Source organism: Anser cygnoides, chromosome 26 (genome assembly GCF_040182565.1).
Source record: "Anser cygnoides isolate HZ-2024a breed goose chromosome 26, Taihu_goose_T2T_genome, whole genome shotgun sequence".
Lineage (NCBI taxonomy): Eukaryota > Metazoa > Chordata > Aves > Anseriformes > Anatidae > Anser > Anser cygnoides.
The window spans coordinates 5,729,461-5,748,160 of NC_089898.1; the positions used below are offsets into that span (position 1 = coordinate 5,729,461).

An 18,700-nucleotide genomic window follows, 5' to 3' on the forward strand; every position below is an offset into this window, starting at 1 on the left:
GCGTAATTTTGTTGTAGGAGAAAAAGTAGGAATTATTGGAGGCGGTGGCTGGGCTGTTGCTTTCCCGAAAGGTAGCAAGAGGCAAAAGGATTGGTGAGTCAGTTTGATCTCAACACATCTGAGAACTGCACATACTTGAAAGGGCAAAACCCGCATTAAAGCAAGTTACCGTTATCAAAATCAATTAGGAATTTCAAATTTTGCCAAGTGGCTCAGAGAGGAAGCATCCATCTCTTCTGATGTGGGGTATCGAAGCGGCAGGTGTCTGCCATGGGGCTGAAACACCCAGCTCTCTGCACTGGGCTTCAATCTGCTGCATGTCTGACATGCCCCATCTCTCCCCAGGCTGAAAATACTGAAAAATCTGAGAAAAGACAGATATGTGTGTGTGGCGGAGGTGTCTTATTTTGGGGGTCTCCACTTCCTTGGTTGTCTTCTCTTCATTCTCCTGTTATAAAAGCTAGATTATTATAATTATTATTTCATTTAAATTAATCCCTCCCCTCGCCCCAAAGGCCAGGGCTGACTGCAGCCTGCACTGACACCACACGAGCGCCATTTTCCTTGGCGCTCGGGAGAGACCCCCCCCCCGAACCCTAGCGATGCGCCCCGGCGAGCCCCGTCTCGCCTCGTTGCGGGGTCGGGAGCCCACCTCATGGCGCGGCCCGGCCCTCCCGTGCCGGCCGCTGCCCCGCCGCCCCGGAGCCGCCCCAGCAGCCAGGCCCTCAGGGGAGGAAAGCAGAGGAGCGCCGGGCGCCATCTTGTCGGGGGCGGAGCGGGGCCCGGCCCGCCCCGTGCTCTGCCTGTCGGGGCGGCCCCGGCCCCGCCGCACTCGCCGCTGCCGACCGAGCGGAGCGGGGTCCGGCGGAGCCGCCGCAGCAGACGTCAGCGCCATTGCCGTCAGCTATGGCAGGTGAGCCCGTCCTCCTCCTCCTCCTGCGGGCAAGGCGCTGCCGGCCGCCCCGAGGGAGCAGCCCCGCGGGCGCCTCCCCCATGGCGCCTTCCCCTCAGCCGCGCCGCGGTCAGCGCTCTCGCCTGCTGTCCGCTGTCACTTCCATCCCGGTCGCCTGCCGGAGGGCTGCCATAACATTCCCTCGCATCCTCTCCGCGGGCTTAACCCGCTCTCCCGCCGCCCTGCCGAGGCTCGCCTCTTCCCTCCTGCCGGCGAGGGGCTTCCCGGCAGCCTCCACCATGTTGCCGGGCTGCGGTTCACCTTGGCCTGGCAGCTCCTGCCCCTCCCGTGCCATCCGCGCCCCCCTCTCCTCCGTCCTTCCTTTTCTGCGTTCAGCCCCTCCATATTCTCCCTGGCTGCGTTCCCTGCCTCCAGCCCGTGCGGGGCCGGGGCGGAGGGGCCCCTACCTGGTGGCACGGCCTGGGCGGCCGCGGCTGCGAGGGGGCGGCGAGCGCCTGAGGTGGGCACCTGCGGCGGGAGCCACCTGCCCGCCGGGCGGGCGCACGGCTGGGGGCTCGGGGCTGCCTTCGCCGTTCCTCGGCGGTCGCCGCGTGTGGATATTTCTTCTATTTAAAACATAACGTGTGGTAGAGCCGGCGGCTTGTAAACGGGGTGAAGAAATGCAGGTTAATTCTCCCCTGATCCTGAAGGGGTGGGCTCTCCCTTTCTTGTCTGATCCCGTTCTCGTGATATGCTTTGAGGTTTTTTTTTTTTAATTATTCTTATTCTTTTAATTTATTTGGGGGGCTGTGTGGCTGTGTATGTTGTTCTTCTTTTTATTTTATTTTTATTTTTTCCCCGTGCAGATCCAGTAGGTATGTATTTCTATTTGTTGCTTTTGACTTGTGAGCCCTGTTCAGCATCGTGCAGTTTTCTTTTGTCTTAAGGTATGTTTTTGGTAGAACCAAGTGATGTAGGCAATAGAGAAAAATGCTCAAACAAAGCTTGTTGAAAGCCTCTGATTAGGTTTCATTAATTAACTGATAATTCATAAATATCTGCATTGTGCATTTCTGTCGCTGGAAGGTTTTGCTTTTTCAGAATAGATGAGCATGTAGGCAGAGACTCGTATACACTTTCATTCCTGTCCCTTCATTTTGAAGCCATCGTTGTCATTTTGTAGATACAGAAGACAGATACTTAACACAGCTTGGGGTCTGCTCTTCACATATCCCAGACTGCCCTGTAGGTGAGTGCTGACGTGGGGCTGATCCTGGCAGAGAGCTTCCAGCAGAGCCCATAGAAAATTCTGGCAGGAAAGAGAAATCCCCAGATGTATTTAAGACAAGGTAAAGACCTTACATGATAATTATTACCATCTAATTGCTTGCTCATACCTGTTAGTACGAGTTCAGTGCCAGGTAAACACTAGGCTCGGTGTTGAACTCGACCAGCTAAAATAAAAATACAAAATGCTCAGTTTTCATGGGGAGTTTAATAGGCTTGTGTATCCTCTCTTCTGAGATTGCAGCATGGTGTTGCCATTCTAGAGTGTGCTTTAAATTACCCAGTTTAAGCTTAAAAAATAAGCTGGTTTGGATAGTGGTTTTACTGGCACCTGGAGTTTGATGCAGGCGGTAGAACCTAGCAGAGAAGCAGAACAAATACTTGAGCAATTAGCTGCTGATGTGCTGCACGTTGCCAGAATGAGACTCAGGCTGCGCGCCTTGATCTGCCTGGTGATTTCATTATAGGTAAAGGATTATTGCAGCAAGTAGCTCAGATTAGTAAACCGGAAAATAATCCTTGAGAAATGTAGAACAATTGGATTAGTAGTTGATGAGTTCTTGCAACCCTACTCCTAGCTTTAAGTCATGATCCAGACAACTTGAAATTAGAGCAGTATTAACCTAGAGCTGCACTGGAAGAAACTCAACCGTAGGCTGGCAATGAGGTTAAACAAGCCCTGAGATTTTTATCATGGATTTAAACAAGCCTTTGGCTTCAGGAGAGATGCAAATTGGAGTTGAAAATGTCTTGTCAGAGCCCTGGGGATAAAGGAAGGGGCTAAGGGCTTCAGTTCTCTCGGGCAGGTTGGGTTCCTGCTGTTCCTTAAGAGACCAAATTCGTATGGTTTAAAATCCATCCCAATCTGTCACTTGTCTCTAAACCCTACTTCTAGCTAGGCTTAGATTCAGTGCGTGTTTTCTCAAGGCATCAGGCCCTCATGTTGAGTTAGATATAAAGAGATAGATGGAAATTAGGCTCTGTGAATGTCTGCTCTGCATCTTCAGTATGGAAACAAATCTAAAGGAAAAGCGGCTTTCAAATGGAATAATTTGAGCTGCAGGTTGATGAATGTTTCCTCTGTTGACAGTGCCGATTTAAGCAGCCTTCATCCATCACGGGCTGTGTGCTGCCAGCTGTGCCATGACCCTGTGGTGCTGCTGGTACCACTGGACAGATGGACACTGAGGCAGTGAGGCTGAGGAGCTTTTTTGGGTTAGCCCACAGAAGCTTACTTTTATGTTGAAGCCAGATGTGCATGGAGAATTTTTACCTGTTCCATACTGTCTGGTTTTTATTTATTTTTTTAAGACTGCTAATATGAGAATTTTTCTTTTTTTGAAGCTAACAGGGAGTTAAATTCCAGTAGAGAAATAAAAGTTGTATCTTTGTTGGTATCGCTAGTCTGGAGGCTTTTCTTCAAGGGGAAGTTTAAGGTACTGGCAGTGTTTGGGGTGGGAGGGTGAGGAGGGAAACCAATCCTAACAGGCAGTGATATGACTGTGTTTTCCCCGTATGTGTTTCAGAGACTCTGTAGAAGATGCTGCATTTGTGTACGGATACTATTTCAATGTTTTAAAATAAGAACTGTTGGGGTTTTTGTTCTTTGAGAATCTCTGTATGTTGTTTTTTTTTTCTTCCCTAATATAGCCAAAACTGTCAACTTCCTCAATAGAAAGGACTCTTACTGTGCTGTGGAGTGTGGCTTTGGGTGCTGCGTAGGTTGTTCAAAGCTAAATGGTGGCAACTTCAATCGTCTTTAGTATGGATTCCTGAAGAAGTGTCTGGTAAACTTCTCTAATGACCTAATCTGAACTATAGTTAACCTTGTCTGATCCTCGTGTGTACAGGGGAAGTAAACCGGCACGCCCTTGTGAGCTATTCCAGTTCATTGCAGTGTCCTATGCAAGGTGATTCTGGAAGAATTTATTCTGCTGTAGCTGTTCTGCTGGTATCTTTGTGTGAATGACATAAGAAAAATAATGAGAAAACCCAAGACCAAAAAGATTCTCTGGAGCTATTCCTTCAATGGATTTATCTTACTTTCAAACGCTTCCTTAGACATTTATCCTTATGGTAGGAAAAGAAAATGCGGAGGGCTGTGCAAAATGTTTTTTTCTTCCATTGAAGATGATGGTTTATGTATTGCTGAAAAATTTATTTGTATCAAGTACTCTTATTCTGAAGCCTTAGTGGTCATGAAATGGTCTGAGAGCAGTTACAGTGTTTTATTTTACTTAAAAGTTGCAGGAAGAAAATATTGGCAGTCAAGATGAGTAAAGAGATGTGCAGCATGATGGAGTGTAAGACAGGGATAAAATAAATCATTTAAAATGAAAGCTATTTGCCGTGTTCCCTAGCCATTCCCAGGGGTGAGGTGCATTAAGACATTGTGCTAACTTAGTGATACTGCACATAATACTTCTGTCAGTACTGGCGAGCATATTTTCTTATTAGCATATTACAGCTAAATATTTCTATTTGTTATTATTGGTCTTATGACAATGCCTATTGTAAAAAGAAAAGTCTGATAGTCAGCCATTTTCAGGTATTGGGAAGGAAATGTCAGTTATTTGCATGTTCTTCTATTAGAAATGAATCTAGGTGTGAATTTTTTCAAAAAATTTTTCTCACAGCTCTGTGCAGCCTGGGCCTGTGGCCCCAGTGCAGTGTTGGGCAGTGTCTGGGTTTGGGGAAGGATGACCCAAAACACAAGTGTGGTCGTCTCCAACCTGTGCAGCAAGAGAGTACTGAAATAGCATTTCTTCCTATCATTCCTTAATTGTATCATTTGTGGAGGAATGGCTGGGTTTGAGTTAAACTACAATTGCACAGATTTATAATTACACATTCAATGGTCTGAATCTCCTTGTGTCTCAGTTTTTGGGCAAGAACAGTAAAGTGGAAGTTACGGAGGCCAGGAGGGGAAAAAAAGAAATTTCTTCTCTCTTGTGCTTCAAAAAAGAAAAAAGCTGTCCTATTCAGGTGAAAGGGAGCTTCTTGAATTTCTTTTTACCACATTCAGGCAGCCAGAGTTTTTGTTTTGTTTTTCCCTTCGCTAAAACCTACATCATTAACTGTGCGAGAAAATTGCCATGTATTGCATTGGTAAGACTGGGTCGTGTGCACCTTAACGTGATGATATAGTTGATTTTTATCTTGTGTATTATGGAGACCAGTCTATCTTTCTTCTCTGAATGAGTGATGTTTTGGTCTTGTACTTGCGTCAGCGAAATGCCAGAGAAGACGAGCTCTGTCTGATAGTTGTATTTTTAGGAGCAGATGGGAGCAGATTAGTCCCGTTGTAATTGTGTTTGAGGAGCTCCAAGTAGCAGCATGGTACCTGTAAGTATTTTTGAACTTTTAGGCTGTGCAGTATGAAGGCAATACCGGAATTTATTTACGTGTGTGTGTGTGCATACTTGTATATAATAATAACGTGTGGATTTAACTGGTGCTTGCCTGTTACTCCTTTGTGACTAAAGGGACTGTTAATTTAGCATTGTTTCTATTATGCTTGCCTTTGATTGAAATTGCTTGAAGTATGGACTCAAATTAGCATAAATGGTGAAGGAGAGATTGACTCACCGTGGCTCTGCGTTTGACTGTTTTGAAATCTAATGACTCATGCGATAGATTTCAAATGGCTGCATGTCCCCCATATTTGTTGTCCGAATTTATTTTTAAATCAAATTACTGCAGTCATTTGAACAGTTGGCTGAAGCATTTTGAGAATGCATTGTAGACAGGAATGCTGTCATAGCAGAGAAGTAAAAAAGCAACTTTAGGAAGTTTCTGTGCACTTGCATTCCTAGGCATTAACCTCGTGTATCGATGCCTTGAGTAAGTTCGGGCTCTAAAAGTAGGCATTTTAATTGGGTTTACTCTTATTTGTTGCATGGCCGTGAAATAGCAGCCTGGGGCAATAAGCCCTGTTTTAGTGGTATGCTGGCTATTAATGTGCTTGTAAGATTATAAAAGTTAAGAGAATAAAGGACAGTTTGGAAACTTTAAGAGAAAGGCACCTGAAATGCTGAGTGTACTGAGTGTGCTCTTAGCTGTGTTTATATGATGAGGTGGTTAACGTGCTGTTAGTGAATTTACCCCAGTCTTGCCGTGCTCTGAAAGTCACTGCTCACAGTATTAACAGTGGGAGGAAAAAGCTGCAAATCTGACTGCTTGAGTCTCCTGTGAAGCACATCTGTGTGATGCTTGTGGTTTTCTAGCACAAAAAGTAGTGATTTTACAGGCTTCTGTTTTCTGGCCCTATTCCTTTTATTACTTACCCGTATCATCTTGAATTTCGGCATGTAATTCAGTGTTTCTGTTTTGTTGTGGAAAAAAAGGTGCCTATTTATGTATTCTCATTGGTATTCAAGGTCGTACAGATGATTTAAGAAAAATGGTAACGTGACTCCATGTCATGACTTGCACTTGATTTACAGGCCTGGAATGGATATAAAATGCTGCACCACAAAGCTAGCAGCCTCTTATTGTGTGTGCTAAATAAAACTAAAATGTCCCAGAGTTGATGGTGTTTATTTGGCTTTGTTGTAATAAGATTTGACTTTCAGTGGAGTGCTTGTGGCAGGAAAAATCTTGAGTTCTACAGTTTTTGCTGTGTGTATTACTCCCCCTTTGTGGGGAGATGCCTGTATTCAGACCCTTGCCACACCTGAGCTAAGAAAACACATCCTTTCTTTTGGTGCTGATGGGAAATACTGTCTTTGGTATATTTTGGAACACAAGCTGTTTCACAAGTTACAGCATTTTTTTCATTTTTTTTAATTGAAAATGAAATGTTTCTGAAAGTTGAGGTAGTTGTTTCTGATTCAAGAAGCATTTGCTCGATTGTATTGTAAGAGTTTTTGATAAAGGCTTAAACAGCACCTTTTCCTGTTGAGCGTTTTATTGCATGCATGCTAAACCAAGGGAGTAATTGGGATTCAGACTGACAAAAAGCATGTGGCATACCGTGAGTTTATGCTGAGATATGCATTACAGTTATCAGTATAATTTTACAGGACTGTCCTCTGGTGTACTCAGACTGTTAGACACTTGTTGGTTATATGGAGCTTATTTTAACTTGCCTGTAGATGCCTTTTACAACACAAGCAAAAAAAATAATATGGTGGGATAACTATTTTTCTTTTTAATAGCCAAGCGGTCTGTTTTTGTTGTAGTAAGATAGTATATCTATTTATCTGTTCTAGCTAGAAAGTGAAAAATGAATGAGAACTGCTCAATTTGCAGTGTATTAATTTCAGACCATAGGAATCAGCAAATCTGGCTCGGTATAAGTAATAATCTTGTGTTGCCTGGCCCTTCCACTTGAAGCAGACCAAGGTCTAAGGTCTATGAACTCGGGGTTGGGCTTTGCAGTGAGCTGCGGTTTCCATTGCCCATCTGTATGGGGAGAAGAGGATGGTAACCTGAGCTCTTTCTGAGGCGCCGTGTGATCCTTCTCATAAAAACATAGGTCTGAAGAGCTCCTTCTGCAGAAGGGGAAGAACTCTGATAATCTTCAGCCCAGGGGCCTTGTAAACATCCATTGCTAATGAGCCTTCCTCTTTGGAAGGGATCAAAAAAATTTAATGCTTTTCATGAAGATGCCTAATAAGGCACAACTGAATCAAGCAAAACTATCAATTAAGCCTTCTATTGATTTTTTTTAGTATAAATGAGCCTAAACGCAAAGAATATCTGGTCTTGCCTTTTCCTGGCTGTTCTATTTTGGTAAAGATTTTGCCATTAGTGTTAGCTCAGTTTTAAATCTCGCTTCTGTGTACTGTTCTTGCTTCCTAAACCTGCTGAATCCTAGACTACAGGACAGTACGCTGAGTGCGTTAAGACCCGAGTCTAATTAGTGTTTTTGTTCTGGGGGCTGTTGTGACAGATGATGTTTTGTTGAATGGCAGGTAATAGGTTTATTATGGAGAGAGCACAGCATATGGGTATCTTCAAAGGAGACTCTATCTGTATTGGCCTTTTCTCCTCTTAATTATTCAAATGGGAAATTTTGTTTGAGGGCAAAATGTATGACTATATTATTCTAAATAGTAGCAGCAAAGACTTCTTGTATTTTAAGTGACACCAATTAAGTAAGAATAATTGTGATCTTTTTTTTTAAAGTAGTGCTACGCAGACATCTGGAAAAAAAAAAAAAGCCCCCCAAAGAAGAAACCAGTAGAGTGCAATATTAACGTCACAGTATGCTTGCTTTAAAAAAAAAAGGGGGGGGATAGTTTTGGCAGCAAAAATCACAAAAAAGTATTACATTAAATATTGCCAAAATACTTTTCATAAAAAGCATGTCTTGCTGAAAAGAATCTTTCAATAAACAATACTTGACATGAATACTATTATAAGAAACATGAACTCTGTCAGAATATTACATTTTTTGTGCTTTTCCTGAGCAATCAGTACAGTGTAAAGTGGAACGTGCTATTCCTGTCACTTCAGTTGGAGAAGAATTCACTTTTTGTTCTTATGCATTTTTCTTGAAGGGATATTTAATACGTTGAACATATATGAGAATATTCTTCATTAACTGCCTACATAGGGAGAAAAATATTCAAAGCAATTGTACTAAGTTACATCTTGAGTCCCTCCATGCTAACGTGCTAAATGCCGTACAGGTTAGACGCCAGCTGCCTTTCAACAGGTGCTGCTTACCTCTGCTCTCTGCTGATTGTCCCCGTGGAGTAAGAGGATTGAACTGGCGATGGCACGTCAACTTCTCAGGCCAGGCATGATCTACTAATGCACGTTCATAAAGAAGTGGGTCAGGACTACTGGGCACGTATGCATTTTCACCCTAATCTGCCTGAAAGATGAGTACGGGAAGTTAACCAGCAGGTCTGGTTAAACACAAGCCCGTCTGTATAAACACTTCCAGCCTTGTTGTGAAATTAATAAATTAGTAATTGGTGTGGGAATGAAATGCAGGGTTGCATACAGTTGTTCAGTGTGTGGGCAGAGAGTAAGTAGTGCTGGCATAACTTAAAAATCATTAATGGCAGTAATGACTTGATTTATCCCTGTGGCTCTGACTATGGCAAACCGAGCTATGATTTGAGACCAAAGCTCACGGGACCAACATTTGGTCAGCAGTCATTGGTATTAAAATCTCTGCAGCAATAGACAGTCAGCTTCTGCGTCGTCTTCTGCCAGTTCAGCAGAAGGAAATTCTGTTGTTCTAGGTTTGTCTCCATGTAGGTGGGGGCTTGAGGACTCTAAATCTCAGCATGGTGATGACTGACTTCTGGGAAGGTGTTTGGTTAGATGTGTCAAAGTTGTACTTCGAGCAGTCACCAGTGTGAGGCCAGAAAATACTTGGCCTACAGAGCAGAGAGTACTTTGTAACCTGGTAAAAGCTGCCTGCTCAAAAGCACGTGAAGAATCATGCTCTCTCTCCTCTCACTGCTTGGATGCCTAGAAACATTTTCCCTGCAAGTGGTATAAATTTGCTGATTATTCCCAGGAAAGATTTCTTGAAATAATCTTGAAGGAATGAAAGGTCACTGAGCAAGGAGGGCATAATTCTCCCAACTGGATAATTAAAAAGAAAATTAAAAAGTGTGTTAAGTTGGAGATTGACTTGTGGCCATGCTTTGAGGATTAAAAGGGCTTTTTCATTTCAGATGGAGGAGGTCAGGATTGGTGGGAGGAGAAGCTGCAGCTGCTGGAGCAATTGGGCAGTGCAGTGAAGCCACATTTGTCATTTGCTTACTGAACCATGAACGAGAAACCAGAATAACTGAACAGCAGTATGGCTATCTGCTGTTTTCTCCCGATTTTAAGATATTTAATTTCACAGCTATAGTTTTCAACCTGGCTGATCGGTCTTTAGTGCAGGTAGATTTCTGGGCATCTGAGCAAAGTGTATTGAATTAAAAACTGTGAAGATGTTTTTTGTATAGACATGGTTTGCCTTTAGAAAACGAAAATAACAGCAACTTCAACTGAAGGATGGAACTTTCCACGTTCTTTGCATAGCCTGTACTCAGAGCAGTCTGTTTTCTTCTTTGAAGAAGTATAGCCTGCACTTTTGAAACCGTGTGCAGTCAAAAAAATAAGATGGATAAGCTAAACTACGAGTGTGCTAACTAGAGGGTAACAGCAAAATAATGCCATGGTAATGCCAACAAATGACAAAATTGCAACTTCAGCGGATACAGCATCAGGTGTTTCAAGTCTAGACTTAGTATGTCTGTTTGTAGAGCTGCCGCGTTTTGTGATCTGCAGCGTTGAAAGGGTTGGAGCCGTTGGGCTGATTGTTGGCTTTTGCTTGTTAGCTGCGGCTGGAACCCATGAGGGCACCTTGGATGTCTTCCTGTGGTGTCACCTCTGAGAAACGAGGAGGCTGAAGGTGCTGGTGTGAAGTGTGATTGTAGGCTTCTAGTTCGCAGCTTATTAGCTTCAGGCTTATTAGATATCCGGGCTTAGTAGCTTAGCTCTGTTGTTGCCTTGGCTGAGTGACTGCGTACTTGAGTTTGGTCTGTGTACTGGCTTCTTGGCATACGTTGACGATGTTTTGCTGGGCATCTTGGGAATACTTGAAGGCAATGATGATCTAAGGGTTGCAGTCAGCAACCTGCTCTGGTGTTATATTGAGCAACGAACTGGTTTCACTTTTGTCAGTCCTTAAAGAAAAATGATTTGTGCTTGGACTGCCATTAATTGCAGACATACCTGGAGGTCCAGGAAAGATGTAGCTGTCTGACTTAGTTTATGGACATGATGGATACAACAGCACATTCTTTCTCCATTAATTTTTGCAGTGCTTTGATCTGTGCCTTGGGGGTATATGGCTTTGGCCTCACTGCTCTTTTGTTGTTGTTTTAACTTGAAAATGATTTCTTATTTCTTGAACAGAAATCAATTGTAGGTATTTTAAAAGGCATTTCCATCTTGTAATCACGTTTTTCTATGTAGAAGTAGCATAGGTCTACCTTGACTTACTTCTCAGACCCTAGACTTTTCTTAAAGTATTAAAAGAAAAAAGCGATTGCAGGAAAAGTTCTAAGGAACACTGTAATACAGCTTGTAACTGAATTCAGGGTTGAAGAAGAAGAAGGAAAAAAAAAAAAGCACTAAGCATTGTATTCTTCAACTGGAAAAGTGGAATTCACTTACCATGGGCTGCTTCTAGGTATCATTTCTGTTAGATGAAGAGGGATGTGCATTTTGATGAGTTGAGTCGTGTACAACGGGTACATGTAGGTAGCACCCAGGGCTATGCATTGCTCATTGAATTAAATACAAGCTTTCAAAGTAGTTTTGGTAAGTCTTTGCGTATTTTTGATACATTAGGGAGGGGACGTGTAGATGTTTTTATATTCAAGTGTGTCTTCTGGTAAATGCTTTTTCAAGGAATTTCAGTGGATTCATGAATGTCTCTGGAATCAGATTTAACAGCTCGGTCTTTCTGCTGTTCAAAATTGTGGGTGGAAGCGCATCTGTTTACTAATATGTCATGCTGTTGTCTTGCGTGTGCTGTATTATGTTAAGTATCTTCTAGAAGATGTTCATGGGAGTCTGCTCTATAAATTGAATCCCTTCACTGACATAAAAGGCTACATACTTGTTATTGCTTTGGTAGGAAGAAAATTTAGATTGGAAGAATTAAAAAAAAAAAAAAATGTAGCTGAGCTATTATTTGGCCATCATAAATGAGGCATTCTTCACCTCATCCTTCTGATGCAACAGGATTTTATTGCAGAGGAGATGTTTCTTCCTGACAGCGTAGTGCTGAGAAGGGGGTATTCCATATTCCAACAGCAGAATATTTGTGAGGCACCTGTTCTGCTGAAACAGTTTTTTTTTTTTTTTTTTTTAATAAATTGTGGAACAGAACTTCTTAACAGTTTTCAGTGATTGCGTCAGACTTGCCTTTTATGTTGCTTTTTTTTCTTGTTATTACCTGGCACTATCTGAAGGTTCAAAGGGGTGATTTAGTTACCCGCTGTTTGTCGTCACTGGGTCATATTGTTATCAATTTTGGTCATTTCAGTTCACCATTGCACACCATTCCTATACACAGGAGACTGTTTTCAGTACAGTGGAAACAGATAACTTCAAAGGAGAATTTTGGCCTAACTGTGTGCAGCAAAACTGGGGAGGATGTCCTCAGAATAAATATTTTAGCTCAGAGTGTTGCCTGTAAATTGTCAGTTAGTTTACCAACGTGTGCCTAACACCATGCGTTTGTAATTTGACTATAGCTCTCGGAAGTATTTGTTTCGCGCTTAAACTGAGCACTATATAAGTGATGAAGGGGCACAAAATTGGATTTTGTGAGAATAATTAGGAGTGAACTCCACCTCAGAGTAAACATCCTCAAGCAAGAGAAGTGCTCCTGTCGGTTTAAGCTTCAAATATTAAGTAGGGCATACGAGTGGTGACTAGCTATGTAGGATCATTGCTAGGGTCTGCTTCCTACACTGGAGAAGCAGAATGTAAATTGTCTACTGTGATTTCGCTTCCGTCAATAAAATGCAGACATACGTAAAGCTTCCCACTGGGTTTGGAGTGCGGTAAGTAAAGTGAACCTCTGATACCCCTGCTCGCACGCCCGTGGCAGGCATAGCGGGTCAGCTAGGGTTTAACCCAGCTGGAGAGCGAGTTGGTCTTGTAGATTCTTCCTGTTCCAGGTAGCATGAACCAGGAGATTAAGAACATTGCAAGATGGCATAAAGTTCCCTGTTTCTGTTCTTGTCAGTTTATTCCCTTCTGTCTTTTACAGTGTTAGAGAGTTTGAAGATGCACTGTAAAATATTCTGCTGTCTTGAAATGGTAATTGTAAGAGTTATATGTCAAATTAACATTCATCTCAACTATAACAGTGATTAAGTACCTATTCACTGCAAGCAATTTCAAGCAAACAGCCTGCAATTACAGCTGTCCGGCACCGTGCATCATCGAAGCTGAGCTTTGAGTGAAGGCCTCCAGATTAGTAGGCGGTTTGTTTGAACTAAATTATTGAGTATAAATATCAGTAACCAGAAACAAATCTTGTGAATGATGAAATTCTCCACTAACTGATGATGGACTTTGGACTGATTAGTCTTAATTGTTACGTAAATATACAAGTCTTGTTTAATTGGGTACTTAAAATCATTTATGCTTTAAAATCAATTATGCTTCAAACCTTGATATTCAGGGCAAGCAGCATTTGAGGGCTTTTTTTTTTTTTACCGCAACTATTTAAAAGAAATAATTCTGGACATTGGAGTCGAAAAGCAAATTACTTATTTTTTTCATTTTTTTTTCTTGCCATTGATTGTTTAGTCCTCTAGTTCCCTGTAAGCATATCAAATGCCCTGAACCTAAAATAATTTCCAGCATATCCCTCAAAAGTATTGTACCTGGACAATCTTACAGGCAGCTTGTGGACCTGTGGTGCAGCACTTTATTTATGGTCTTAAGATATAGTGATGCTTGCCTTAGGGGCTGTAAGCTTTCTCTTCGTTGGATTTTGCATATGTTTTGCGCTTTGGGTGAACATCAGTGAAAGCATTGGGAATCAGAAATCAAGAGCAAAGGAAAGAATCTAATAATTGGAAAGGAGCAGTAGAGGAGGTAACTTTTCAACATCTCTTTGCAGCGGAGATTAAATGCTGGAAAATGTGTGTATGTATATATACACACACCGCATAGAATTATCATGGGATGTAATTGGCTTTCTTTAATGTGTTCTTAGAAAATGAATAAAAAATAATGCACGTAATAAGTGTCAGCTTTCAATTAAATGTGCCCTAATCAATTTTTCATTCTTTAATGAAAGAACAAGCACATGCCAGTATCTGATGCGCTGATGTTAGCAGCGTTCAGGTCTTGACAATTAAGTAAGCTTTGGCAGTCTATGACGAACTTCTAAAATTGCGTAATGCTTGCTTTGCCTACTAGAAGGGAGCTAGATGGCGCCATTGGCCTGTCTTTTGCCTCCACAAATTTGGGTTCAAAAGGTGCGTTTCAGGTAGAGAGAACTCATGCTGCCCTCAGAGGTCTTCTCCTGGGGAGGTGGAAGTGGCAGGGAGGCTGCACGTAAAGGTGGGCAGCGTCCCATAGCTGGATGCTGCTTTCTGCAGGTTTGTTTTAGTTATGGTATCGGTTGTAGAAGTGATGGTGACTCATTAGTGCTGCAACACACATGGAGTATGTGGAGAGGTTGCCGCGTGATCACTTCCCTCTTGGGGTAAGGAAACTGTATACGGACTTCGTAGCAAATACGAAGTGTGTGTGTGTGTTTGTTTGTTTGTTTCCTTTTAGAAGCAATGGTGCTGTGCGTGTACGTGCGTGAGACTTCAGAGAGTGGGGAAGAAGGTTCAGAGTGAGCACAGGAGAAGGGTAGTGCCACTGACACAGTGCCATCCTCATGCAGGAGGAGGTAGATCGGGGAGAGAAGAAGAGTCATGTTCTGCCTCCCTTTCCATCTCACTTTGTTCTGAGGCCCTGAGCATCACTTTTATGCAGCTTTTTCATTAGTAAAGTGAAGGAGCCCAGCACGTGATATGTTGTGTGCTCTCAGTTCTTGGTGAGATTGTGGGTTGTTAAACCTGGTTTTATGGAATAGAACTGTGAGATCTGGGAGCTCTTGAAAACTGGCTAATAGCTAAGAAAAATTCTTCCATGCAAGTTGCACAACTGAGGTTTATGGTAGTGCTCATTTGTTCATCACTGAGACGGGCGGCGAAGTATCCCAATTCTGATTACAGCTGCTGGAGTCAGGCATGTAAATATTTATGCAGCTTGATTTTAGAGGCTCTGGCTGGAGTTTCTGTCTGTAGCGTTGCAGGTTATGTAAAACTCTTGAACCTCCTTGCTCAGTTTGACGTGTACGCACTCTGCTGTTACTTGGAGATACTGTCCCTTCACTTACTTCTCGTAACTATGGCAGAGGCATGTAGTAACAGTTTATGACCATGTGGTGTCTTCCTGCGTTTCAGCCGTTGTGTAACGTGCAGAGATGTTTATTGGGCAAAGTACAGTTATACAATGTAGTGAGCCCAACAAGATTATAAAAATCCTCCGTCAGGATGCCTGCATCCTTTCAGGCTGTGGCTTGCAACTTGAACTGTTGCACTGAGCACAGACTGGAAGAAACACCGCGGAGGAGTTGGCCGAGACAGTCTCTAGAAGTCAGTACGGGTTTCTGGAGGTAAGGGCTTCTCTGAATCCAAATGTTAATGGGGATGATTTACAGGAATTCAGCTGCTGTAGTGTAGGAATTATTAAATAAGAAAACTTAATCCTGATATACTCAAGTTTTGAATAGCTTAATTTTCAATATACCCAGGATTTGGAGACTTAATTTTTCATTTAAAAATATCAGCATCACTGTAAAGAGAGATTCAGAAGTATTTACCGTCTTTTCTGTTTGCCTGTAAATTTGGTCTCCCTTTTAATTTAAAATGGGAGGAAATTATACGACGTTTATGTAGTTTAAAAAAAAAGATTTTAAGAATGCTGGACCCCAGATGTACAGCATCTTGGTCAGTTTTTGAAAGTGTCTTGAATTCCAATCTTTTTTTAATAAGTTATGTTAAATGGAAGAGAAAAGCTTAATTATTTCAAGTTATGCCTAGCAGAACAACTATATATCTGTGTGTGTGTGTATTGTGTAAATTGTGTAATCGCTTACTGGTTTTATAATGCTTACTGGACTTGAATTGCTTTCTTCCAGCAAGGAGTATCTGTTTCAAAAGTAGACTTAAGAAAGTCAAAATCTTTGGAAAGGAGCTTCATAGTCAGAGTTGAAAAACTTGGCCCATTACCTAGGTTTGCTTAATAAATGGAATTTTTCCTAGATGAGTCTCTAACTTCACCTTTGTTTTAATGTGATGAAGGTCTTGGAGAAAAGGAGCTTTCATCAAAATGCCAAGTAGAAGTACAAAGAAAGCTGAGAAAAGATCCAGTGTGTGCTCAGGTTGCTTTCCGAGTGCTGTAAAGGAGCTTAATGAACTGTGTATTAACATTCATAATAATGTGGAAGTTTCTGAATTCTTAGATTATTAATGCTTCACAGCGGGACTCTAAGGACTGTATGCTATTGTAAATCAATTTAATGCCTACTGTAAACAGGGATGGATGTGTACTTTGCTGAAGGTAAGACTACGAAGTAGTAATATGTTTCCTAAAGGACAGTGATACGGTATTTCATTTTTATTTATCTTGTCATTGCTATCTAGAGAATAGCAGTTGTCATTTGGTATCAGTCATATAGTGTCAAGCTGTAAAACTGTCTGTCAGATCTTGCATACGTCTTTGAAATGTATTCTTACAGTTTCTTCCAGATACTCCTTTCCTGTTCATTCATTAGGATATTCGTTAGGACGTAGATCATCGTACATGTTGAGTGCATCTCCTATGGAAAGTAGTGCACATACTGCATAGAATTTTGGCAAAACCGTTGCCTATTGGAACAATAAAAAGAGAGAAAAATGGTGTGAAAAATAAGCAAGGAACAGCTTGACAAATAATGTTTTTGACCAAACTTGCACATTAATGTTGACCAATACCTCTTGGAAATATTTGTATTGAAGATATTTTTGTTTAGATTCATAGCCAAATTATCTCTTTTTAATAATTGGAGTAACCAAGCGTGTAGTTCTTGAAAGCTATGAGCTTCTTTGTTAAATATCTCATTCAGTTGGATTTAAGTCTTTTCAGCAAGCTCATTCACATAGGAAGTTAATGAGATTTACCTAATGTGTTTTAAATCAACAGAAGGTTTGAGCTGGGCATAACTTTCCTGCACGGCTTTGTGTAGACATGCTATAATAATGTTGGTCAGTTGTTAAGACATACTATTCTGGATGGCAGTCAAAATACCAACTACTTAAAAATTCATTAGTGACTACAAAGAAAGAATACGTTGGTGCTTTGAAGACGTACTTTGAAGTGAGAAACGAACTCAGGACCGAAACTCCTTAAAGTGCCTGTCAAATCTTGTTTTTTAAAATCTAAGTGTTAGAAAGTTGGGGCATGTTTAGCAGTGCTTGGTCCACTTCTACTGCAGGTAAAGGGAAGTGATGTGTTTTGGTGATGTGTTGCGTTAGGAATCTGAAGTATGCTTGTATGAGTGTGGATGTAGCTCCTCTTGAGCAGAGGGGGAAAATCTTACCTGCGCTGTGTAAGGACATTGCAGCATTTTAGTGCCATTTCATTTAATGGGAAGGAGCTCTGGGCACAAGTGTCGTGTGGTAGAGACAAATCACAAGTACTTTTCAGACCAAAGAGGCTCTGTTTCAAAAGAGCCTGAGGAAATCTCTATTTAAGACTAAACCAGGAAGATAGTTTTTAGATGTAGCAACAGCAGATTAAGGACGGGTGCTATGCAACTTTTTCCGCATCTGTAAGATGGTCAAAATCCCCTGCAAGGCTGAAGAAATGCCCTTGGGGCACACCTACATATCTGGAACGGTTTGTAGGGTAAGGATCTTGCAGGCGCTGTATCGCAGCACCAATCTCAAGATGAAATTGGGATGGCCAGTGCTGAGGCAGTTGTGGTTGTGGGTCTGCTGAGAGGACTTGGATTGCTTAATGTCAAGTGATTGCTGGGCTTTATTAGCTGCACCGATGAGATATTTGTTGATGAATCCTTTGAAAATGGGAGGACTTTTTGCTCTGTAGAAAAACATCAAGCAACTTTTTGGTCAACTCGGAGATGCAAAGTTGCTACTCTTCTGATTGCTTATAATTTGGTCATTAATTTTAATCCCCTTGATAAAGCACAGCCCCATTTTAACAACTTCTAGAAATGATACCTCAGGCTTGCTGTATTTCTGCTGCTGAACAGCACGTGTGGATGGCAGTGGCAAGCAGGCTGGAAAATAAAGGGGTGAATCTCACTCTGAGGATCTCCCGCTGTTAAAAATAGCATAACTCAAGACTTGTGTAAGTGAGGATGTCTATAGATGCCCATCGCTGTGGCTCCCGTCTAATACATGGAAGACCAGGTGTGTCTAATTACAAGAAGTCTTTTTATGATACTTTAATGGCAGAAACTCAGTACAGAAATCTTGTGTGCTTGGTGTAACCAAAGCCAGGAGCAATCTGGAGAAAGCTGCTGTTCCATAATTAACTGGGAATCGCCTTGCTTTTGTGTTCAATTGTGTGTCTGGCCAGGGGTGGCAATAACCTTGAAGTAAGCTTGCCTGATTGGAATTTGTGTAAGTTCCTCGGTTGTCTGCTTTGCCGGTCTTGAAAGCACAGAAGCACTCCTGTACCAAACTGATTAGGGAAACAGTGTTTCAGTGAAGGAGTTCTTTTCAAAACATCCCTGATCTCTTGGCGTGCATCCTGCTGTCTTCCACAGCAACCTGCAGCTCCCTGGATGCTCCTGTGCTGCTCCCAGCTGCGTGGCTGCCTGTCCCCCTCTGCGAGGTCACTTGGGGAGCGCCAGCTGGCAGCAAACCAGCGGCATCTCTGTCCTGCAGCACACCCTTTGTCTTCAATACATCCTCGTCCTCGGTGACGTAGAGTAGTACTAGCTACTTGGCCTAATAGCTCAGACCA

The 18,700-nt window shown here is 42.2% G+C and overlaps 1 protein-coding gene across 2 annotated transcripts in view; it reads left to right on the forward strand.

Annotated features, from left to right (window-relative positions):
• Window positions 1-757: 757 nt before the first annotated feature.
• The window catches only part of SLC23A2 (solute carrier family 23 member 2), a 58,216-nt gene continuing 40,273 nt past the window's right edge, over window positions 758-18,700 (forward strand). The window contains exon 1 of one of the 2 annotated variants that reach the window (XM_048053964.2): window positions 758-913. The gene's annotated coding sequence lies outside the window, so the exon portion shown is untranslated. Of the gene's footprint in view, window positions 914-15,139; window positions 15,342-18,700 lie in introns of those variants that run through there. The other variant, XM_013199231.3, reaches the window with a different exon arrangement.